Source organism: Mauremys mutica, chromosome 4 (assembly GCF_020497125.1).
Source record: "Mauremys mutica isolate MM-2020 ecotype Southern chromosome 4, ASM2049712v1, whole genome shotgun sequence".
NCBI classification, from domain to species: domain Eukaryota; kingdom Metazoa; phylum Chordata; order Testudines; family Geoemydidae; genus Mauremys; species Mauremys mutica.
Window position 1 is genome coordinate 46574007 of NC_059075.1, and position 9661 is coordinate 46583667.

Below are 9661 nucleotides of genomic sequence, written 5' to 3' on the forward strand. Positions count from 1 at the left end.
TGGTCCGGGGGGCTCTGCATTTTAATTTAGTTTTAAATGAAGCTTCTTAAACATTTTTAAAACCTTATTTACTTTATATACAACAATAGTTTAATTATATATTATAGACTTATAGAAAGAGACCTTCTAAAACGTTAAAATGTATTACTGGCACACGAAACCTTAAATTAGAGTGAATAAATGAAGACTTGGCATACCACTTCTGAAAGTTTGCCGACCCCTTCTTTACGACATGATACACAGACCAATACTCCTTGCACATGTTAATGGGACTCATCAATACATTCTGACAAATTAGTGGCCATCATACATTCAAAATAACCCTTATAGACAATGTAGTATATGAAGAAAGTGAACAGGACCAGCCAGAAATTTTCAGCCAAGGAAGAGACAGTAGATTTCAATTAGATTGACCAAAATGAAATGATATTGTTTTACCCTTCAGATATCTTACATTTATAAGATGCATTTAGTCTTGAGGGATTCCAAAGACTCTAGAAATATAGCCAACTGAAATACAAACAATGCATAAGGATCTCTTCACTCCCTGAATACAAATCTTCCCTAGGATGGCACATGGCAATTATATAAACACTGTGCAACCGTATAGGAGTGAAAGTGAAGGAGAACAGGATATCCAATTGAAACCAGACAGGTGAATTTAGGTAGGGAAATGTGACCAATCTAGGTGGAATTTGGCCAAGACATCTGCAGTAGCAACTTCCATACTTCTATGGCAATTGCAATGGGTTTTTAGTGACCACAATGGGTTAGGACCAAAAGATGTAAGGTACTATTTTGCTAGAAGCAGAGGTGAAAGTAAGCCAGTATGCCCTGGTACAGCGTACCAGCAAGAGCTGGTGCACCGTACCGGGGCGGTCCAGCTTCCTTGGGCAGCAATTTAAAGGGCCTGGGGCTCCCAGCAGCGGCTGGAGTCCCGGGCCCTTTAAATTGCCACCAGAGCCCTGCTGCCAGAGCCCTGGATTAGCGGCAGGGCTCCGGGGCTATTTAAAGGACCCGGGGCTCCCACTGCCTCTACAGCCCTGGCCCTTTAAACTGCTGCTGGAGCCCCCAGCTGCCGCTGCTACCCCAGCAGGGGAGGGGGAGGGCACTTACTGGTACAGGACAGGCTGGGGCTGGCTATGACCTCCCTCATCCACGCCCCTTCCACCCGAGGCCCCACCCCTTCTGGGGGCCAGAGCCGGCTTCAACCCAGCCCCGTGTACCAGTAAGTCCCTATTTCTACTTTCACCCCCGGCTAGAAGTACAACCACCATGCTCAGATGTTATTTTAGTCCTGATTCATTAGTATGAATGCCACCTACTGAACTACTCGTACCACTTTCTGAAGCACCTGGAGGTCACAGGGGGTATGTCTACATAGCACACTAAGCCTGAGCTCTGACTCAGTTTAGCTCAAGACCCGCTTCCATCCATACAGAAATCATCCTAACTTGGGCCAAGAATCCTTCTGGACTCAGGCCCCTGGATCCTGTTAGGGAGGTCAGAGCCTGAGTCCCACTGTGACACGGGTCAAAGCCCAGGCATTTTGCAGTGTGGCCACAGCTCAAATCCAAGTTGCCAAACTCGGGTCTGGACGGTGCACCAATGCTATCCCACAATTCCCTAGGGCTGTGCTTCCAAGCCCTTCCATCTGAACACTTCCCAAGGACTGGAAGCAACCTCCTGGTTCAAATACAGCTGCTTGGCATTTAACCCTTCATTTCCATGCAGTCTGCTCAACTGGAAACACCATTAGCCCGCACGTGTATTAGATAGGGCCAGCACTAAGAAGGAGTGCATGAAGTGTGCTACTAGCTGGCCAGAGGAACTCAGCCAGGTCTTGGCTAACCTCCGGTGTGAAGCAAGCAAGCTGTTCAACTTCAGTAAGAGGACAAGAAATGATCATGTCTACAAAGCTATATCTGAGTTGCTGGCAGGATTGAGGGTCGACCGGACTGCAGAACAATGTAGAGAGTGAATCATGTGGCTGCAGATGGACTACTACAAAGTCAACAATTCTAATGACACCTCTGGAAACTCACTGTCTTCCTGCCTCTTTTATGAGGAATATGACTGGGTATTGGGAACTGTAGCGAGCACTGAGCCCACAGTGATGTACGACAATCTGTTGAGCCGGGATGGCGCATGTATAACAGGTACCACCAGAGGAAAGCTGGCCAGCCACTGGATGAATGGCAAGAGGTGACCCTGGTGGTGCTGAGGTCAGTAACTGAAGAGGCTATGCCACAGAAGCAGCTACAGCACATCCTGGGTCCATTCTTTTAGGAGATGTTTGAGGATGGCCCTGGAGAGCAGCTCAGTGTAAAACTGGCATCAAGAGCAAGAGCCAGAACTGGAGAATGGTGAGATTCTGCTGCCATGTTTGTTGTTAATATATGGCTGGGAGGGAGTTCTGGCTTATGGCCCTAATAAGTTATTGATACAAACCAGGGTTTTGGTGTGCTTCCATACAGACAGGAACCAACACCATTCCCCGGGCACCCCTCACCACCACCCTTCCTCTCAGTACTACATGAGATTCAAAATAGACAATGGGAAAATGGGGGGAAAAGTTACACAAGCAGTTATCCTGATATTTTTACTAGCTACTCACTGATTGTTATAAGTATGGGTTGGGCGCACAGCCTCACTTACCTCTCACCTAATAGAGCATGGCTTATAAATGGGCACTGTCCTGTGTTGCCTGTAAACTGAGTCCCAAAAATATTTAGCTGTTATGAGTCCAAACAAAACCAGAGTGTGTATTTGGTCCATAGCTGGCTTAAATATATGAGTCCATATTACAACGGAGGGTGGCAGTCTCTCTGGATTAGGAGTCTCCATGGCTGGCAGTCAGTAGGGTCTGTGCATGGATGCAGGGTGCTTGTAAGGAAACTGTATTGCATCTCTATGCTAAATCAGCATCTTGTTGATTTGACCGCTGGCTGGTGATAAAAGCGAACTTCTCAAGTAGTAGGATCTCCAGATGGTTGGTTATGTTCTGAGGCAGAGCATATTTATTAGGGCCACCTCTGTAATTCACAAGGCTCCTCTATCCCAAGATGTGCTAGTCAGTCACAAGACATTTAAATAACTTCTTAATATACAGAGGTTTACATTTCCACTCGGGGACCGCCAGAATATCAATGCTCTCCACCGTCTGAAAGGACTGAAAAACCATAGCTAGTGATTAGAACACTCAGAAATTCCCCCTCTGATCCACCCCAGAAAAAAATGAAAGGGGTGTACAAAGCATTTCCATTGAATTTTGTGTGTATATACCATGATACATAATGGCTCTCAGTGCTGCCCCAAAGGACATCTGAAGTGACCAGTGGTTTTTATGTGAATAAAATAAAGCCCATTAATAAAAAGTATCAACTTTTGACCCTGAATTAAATCAGCCCCTTTGATAGAGTGGAAGATGTAATTTTTATCATGGTCAGACAATAATGTTTCTTTCATTTTCCATTCAAGGCCCTACTGCCTCCTTGGGTCAAACACAGCACCAGGAGTCGGAGATGGGGGGGCAGACTCATCTGCTGCAGGTAAGGAAAAGAGAGTCTGAGATGAGTTGATGGGAGAGATTCCAGATCAAATGAATCAGCAGACAGGGTTCCAGAGGGACCAACTGGAATATCAAACAGATAAGGATTCAAGAAGGGTGGGAAGACAAACAGAGGCTGCACAGCACGAGGCGAGATTGGTGACAGATTCATGGAGCATAACCACAGGTTAAGGGAGGAATACCGAGTGCAGCAGAAGGAGCTGTTTGAGTGATGACTTGCAGTCATGGCTACCAGACTGCAGAACCCACTGCCACCTTCAGCTCCTGCTCCAGCCTCATGCCCTGATTCCCCTCTGTGCTGTTCATGCCCTCCAGACTATGCAGCCTTTGGACAGTTCAGGGCTGGATCATATCACAGGCAATGAACAGTGGCACATGGAACAGACAAATGTACTCTGTGCATTCATCCACTTCAGTCCAGTCTCAGCCTGCACATGTAAAATGCACCAGAAAGGTCAAGGAGAACAGAGGGACAGGGGACCCCCAGTTGTCCATGTCATTTCAGACCATGCACCTTCCCCTGTGTTGGCACTGAGTTTGGTTATTGTGTTGCAAGTTTTGCTGGGAGCAGCTCTACCTGTCTGGATCTTACATTTATATGTAAATGCAGGTGTAAAATAAAGTGTTGGATTTGCCCACATAGATTCATAGCAAGTTTTATTATATGTAATGTTAAAAGTGGCACAAGCTGTAACGAATGTCATCAGATGCCCATTCTCAAAAAATTCCTAATAAAACTTACAAACTCTCCTCACAATAATCTGTAAATTGTGAGTTGAAGTACATGGCCAGTATTGATAAAGTGTGTAACACATCTCCATACATTTCATGAACGTGTTTACAAAATTCATAATTCATAATACCAATGCATTTTTTTAAATCCCACAACTATCCCACATCCACACACAACACAATCTCAAATACTATTTCATTCCCCCTCATGCACAGAACCGTGCAAACTCATTATGTGGGGACATATGTGATTTCCATTGAGCATGTGGCTCCAGTACCAGTCATGTTAGGTGCACTTTCTGGTAGTGTGTAACAATTCAGAAATCCAGGAGACATTGTGCAGAACAAAGCAGGCCACAATAATGCAGACTGCATTGATGAGTTACTTTAAAAAAAATAGTCTCCCAACAGAAAGGTCCTTCTATATTGAGGACACTGGTATCCAAACAGTTTTGAAGACAGTACCAATGGGACTTCAATCTGTCAAATGCACATTCCATCACTATCCTACAGTTATTGAGTGTGTAGTCAAATCTCCTTTTACCAGATCCTCTGAAATCAGGGGAACTGGGGTTAAGCGGGTTAATAGAAGAATAGTAAGAACAGTGACTTCATTTATAACAATGTCATTCAGTAGGAATAATGTTCCAGCTTGTCTATGAAGATAGAGTCCCAGTGCATACCACATTAGCTTCCATGAAGCTGCCCCTGTGATCAACCATGGCATAACAATGGAGTAGGACCCTTTGCAGTTTTTGCGGTTTATGTACTCACATGCTCCTTGCAGAGGGCAAACTATAAGCACATGAGTCCCATCAATGGCCCCTGCACTGCTTGGAAAGTCCATTCTCTCAAAGATAGTAATTATTTCAGGAACATTTGGGTAAATGTACCCACCATCTTTAGCTACATCACAATCCTGACTGCCTCACAAATTTCTGCTATAACAGTCTCAAGAGTTGATTTGCCAACTCCAAACTGGTTAGTCATGGATCTGTAGCAGTTTGAGGTAGCCAGCTTATAGATGGCTATAGTGACTCACTTCCGGACTAGCAAGGCCTCCCTTGTGGTGGTGTTGGGGGCAAGCTGATCACAAACCTTCAGGAATGCCTCCTTCTTCATGTAAAAGTTCTAGACCCACTATTAGCCATCCCAAGTCCGCATGACAATGTGATCCCACTAGTCTGTGCTTGTGGCCCTGCTCCAGAAGCACCAGCCTGTATAGGGGGAAACTGCAGCTAAAGCAACAGGCATGAACAACATTAGCCGGGTCATAGCTGGCATGTCAGTATCCTCCAAGATGCCTTTTGCAGTTCAAAAACTGCTGCCAAAATGCCCACCAGCATCTCGCAGATGTTCTGCCTTATTCCCAAAATAGGACTGACAGTGAAAGGTGAAAAAGTTCTTCCAGCAGGTTGGGATCCATGCTGATGGCTCCAGCTGATGGAAGCATGCAGACACAAAATGGCTCAGCTGGATGTAGTAGCAGGCTAAAACCACAAAACACTTCAGTTCAACTCCCAGAGGACAGAAAGACAAAATCTCCTGCAATCCACTATGGATTAAGCCCTAGAATGGCTACACCTGGCGATGGCACTAGGCACCCTGGGATATGATGGTATATACCCACAGAAGCTGATATGCTGACTCAGGTCTCTGTTGGGCAATTTGGATGTGCCAGCAAGGTTGTAAGCCTCAGGTTTCCAATGGAATGTGGATGCTCTGGCACAGGCTTGGAAGCACTGAATCTGCAGGTGCTGGTCACACAAACCCCGGCTTACTATGCTGTGTAGACATAGCTATGGAGGTCTCCCATCAAACTGCTTGAGGAGCTACATGGATCTAAAAGCACATGTAACAAACCTGAGACCAGACCTAAACTGACAAAGATGAGCCTGGACTCAGATTTCAGTGATCTGAACATGCCTGTTTTTTAAAATCCCACTTTAATTTTAAAACCATAACGTTCTAGTAATTCTTAAACTAGTATTTTAAAACCAGGATTGAAATTAGTTTGCTCTCTGAGACACTGGACTCCAGTGAAATTGCTGATGTCAAAATGCCACTTTGGTGGCTGAAATCAGCAGGTTCAGGAATGTTGATTTTAATTAGGGTGACCAGACATCACGATATAATCGGGACCATCCCACTATTTAGGTATTTAGGACGCAATTTGTCCCGATATTTCGCTCCGCTGGAAGCAGGGTTTTTGGTTTTTTTCGCTCTGTCGGCAGAACTCGGTTTTGTTTTTTTTTCTCCGCTGGCAGACCTCCCCCCCCCCTTTGTCCTGATATTTTCTTCTTCTCATCTGGTCACCCTAATTTTAATTGAAAATGTCATCTGAACACAATTTTTATTGTATTATTATTTACATTGCACCCAACAATGTGCTCAGTACATTGCAGGCAGTAAGGAGATGAGGTCCTGTCCTAAAGAGCATAGTCTAAACAAGTGCATCTATAAATGCATCTACCTGTGTAAAATTTCAGATTGCCCTGCTGACCAAATGATGCAGCTTTAGTTGAACCTTTTTTGAGGGGCTCCTTTGTTTTTGGTTTCACTACACTGTCCGGGGTCAGGATGAGTGGTATAAATTGCCTTTTCCTGCTATGTTTGTTGCTTACCTGCACAGTCCTTGAGACGAAGTGGAAGGAAATCGTTAACAGATCTCTGCACTGATAATCACAAAGGCCTCAGCAGGGATGCAGCTGGGGGACCAATTCTGATTAATCAGAGGCACCACAGTCACAGCACTAGACAGTTGTGTCTATTAGGATGGAAATCAGGAAATCACAGTCTAATGCTTCTGCTTATGGAAGTGGCACGAGAACATTTTTCATCTTCCTTAAAACTGATGAAAATCATGCTGCCTTTTTTCAGTGCTACAGTACCCAGGGCTGCTTTTAAAATCTCTCTCAGCTTTTTACGGGAGTTAGACTTGATACAAATATATGGGTTTTGTGGCACAGCAGAGCTGAAAATTGAGTTCCCCGGCCACCCAGAGCTGAACAGAGTTTTACTGAATCTAGCTCTCAAGTGTCAAAAATATGTTTCCAACCTTATTCATAATATTACTTCTCATGGTTATAGCCCTTTATATGTTCAAAGGGCTGTATAACAATACAGCACCTGTATTATTATTCCCATGTAATAAGGAAAAACCAGGTAATTCACAGGTATTACTGAAATCCTTTGAACTGAATGCCATGCCAGCCTTCACACACTTCATTGTGGGGGGACTGCAGTAGTCTGACATAAAAAAGATATAGTGACTGATTCTCCTCTCACACTAGTGTAAATCAGGAGTAATTCCAGTGAAGTAAATAGGGTTTCACAGGTGTTAAACTGGATTAAGTGAAAGGAGAATCAGGCCCTAGGACAAATTTAGTTTGCTGTAAATGGTTGCAACTCTCATTGAATTTAATGGGTGTTATACTCATTTATACCGGGATTAAATTTGATTTTTAATATTATCTTATGAACCGTGGGCCAAATTCTGTCCTTGGGTCCACATGCTCAGCTTCATTTGAACTCTATGGAAGTGCATCCAAGCTTCTGACACAACTTTTACATTCTGTTGGTGGATTGTCTTTGAAAACAAATGTGATATATTGTACATAACGAAAAGGGCAAAAATCATATAATCAAAAGCTGATCAAGTTGGTTTGTTTCCATATGAATTAATTAATCTTGTTGCTTCATAGAAAACTCATAAATAATCAGTTTAGAATGTTCTAACATTTTCTAAAACTAATGTTTACAATAATATAAAAGTAGTGCCAATGACTTGCTTTACTACTTAAACTCCTTTCTTTTCTATCATTTTGTTCTGTTATTATTATTATTAATCATGTTTATTATGGTAGTGCCTAAGGGTCAGTTGTGCTAGATGCTGCACAAACAAAAAAAAGGAGCTTGTCTCTTCCCCAAAGAGCTTACATTCCAAATAGACCAGACAGACACAGGGTGGGGAAAGGGATAGAACACACAAACCAAGTGAACAATGTGATGACAACAAATGGCACATCAGTTCCGTGGTTTTGGTTTCAGGGTTTTTTGGTGGGTTTACGAGGAGGTGATCAGCTAAATGGAAAGGAAAGGAAAGGAAAGGAAAGGGGGTGAGGGGGCAGGCCAGGGGAGAAGAAAGTGTGAAGTGAAACTGAAATGAAGAGATTGTGAAGAAGGGGGAGAGTTGGAGCAAGCAGCCAATCATCACAGAGAAGAGAAAGTCCAGTCAAATCAGCAGAAAGTATCTGAATAACCAAAGGCCATGGCTTTGACTGCTTCTTCTTCTACTGCTTGGAAGCTCCACTGCAGTTTTCTCTCAAGACCACGTGGCCTGAGGTGGGGAGGGGAGGCACCACCTAGCTCCTTGTGCACCCACAGCATGGGAGTCTCTCCTGCACAGTTCTCAGTCCAGTACTTTACCCCCTGTATTCTAAAGCAGCAGTCCCTGCTATGGCTGCTTCTGCCTCAGGACCAACATTATTTATCCATTGCGTATGCTATGACGGGTGAAGTCATGAGTTACAGAAGAGAACTGCTTTGTTTTAAGTATACATCCAGCTGTCTGTCCATATCTGCCTGTATGTCTCTTGTCATTTACTTTCACTGTAAGCGCTTTGAGGGTGGGACTGTCTTTATGTTCTATGTTTGTACAGCACCTAACACAACAGGGTCTTGGTCTGTGACAAGGTGCTACAGTAATAAATGAATAATAATAATTGCAAGTTCTCTCAGTATAAACAAACCTGGCTCGAATAAATGTACAATATTGTATGGACTCAGGCCAATTCCCACTTAAGTCAAGGGGGAGTCTTTCAACTGACTATCCTGAGGACTGGATTGGACCTATATGAAGAGGCTATAAAGTAACTTTCCAGTGTTTTGTTATTTTAAAATGTTGACATTCTTGAGGGTTGATTCTCTCCTTTAAAAGAACCTCAGCTCCATCCTAATTATTTTTGTCTGGGAGTTCTACCCAGACTGACCTGGCATCTGAATATAAAAGTATGTAGGATGTAAATGTTTACAGTGTACATTTAATTTTTTTAATCCCAAAATCACTAGCAAAATGTAACTGATGCTTCAACCATCTTGTCTGGTCCATATGTCTTGTAGATAATACAAGTTAGTGCACTTCCTGCTCCTCAAAAAATAAGTTCCCCATATTCCAGCTACCTGGCTGCCTTCCCATCAGACTACTCAAATGCAAGACCACGGTGGGTCACAATTGCTATATGATATACTACTGCACACTCCTCTCTCTTCAGCAAGCCTTATCTAGGGTCTGAGCAATGATATTCCACAAAGACCCAGCAGATGTCACTGTAGACATTGACTAGCCGCCTAGCCGTC

General features: G+C 43.6%; 1 long non-coding RNA gene across 1 annotated transcript in view; it reads left to right on the forward strand.

The window, feature by feature from the left end:
* The window catches only part of LOC123368082, a 68848-nt gene extending 64649 nt beyond the window's left edge, over window positions 1–4199 (forward strand). Inside the window, exon 4 of the long non-coding RNA XR_006578682.1 lies at window positions 3481–4199. This is a non-coding gene — a long non-coding RNA (uncharacterized LOC123368082). The remainder of the gene's footprint in view (window positions 1–3480) is intronic.
* The last annotated feature ends 5462 nt before the right edge of the window (window positions 4200–9661 follow it).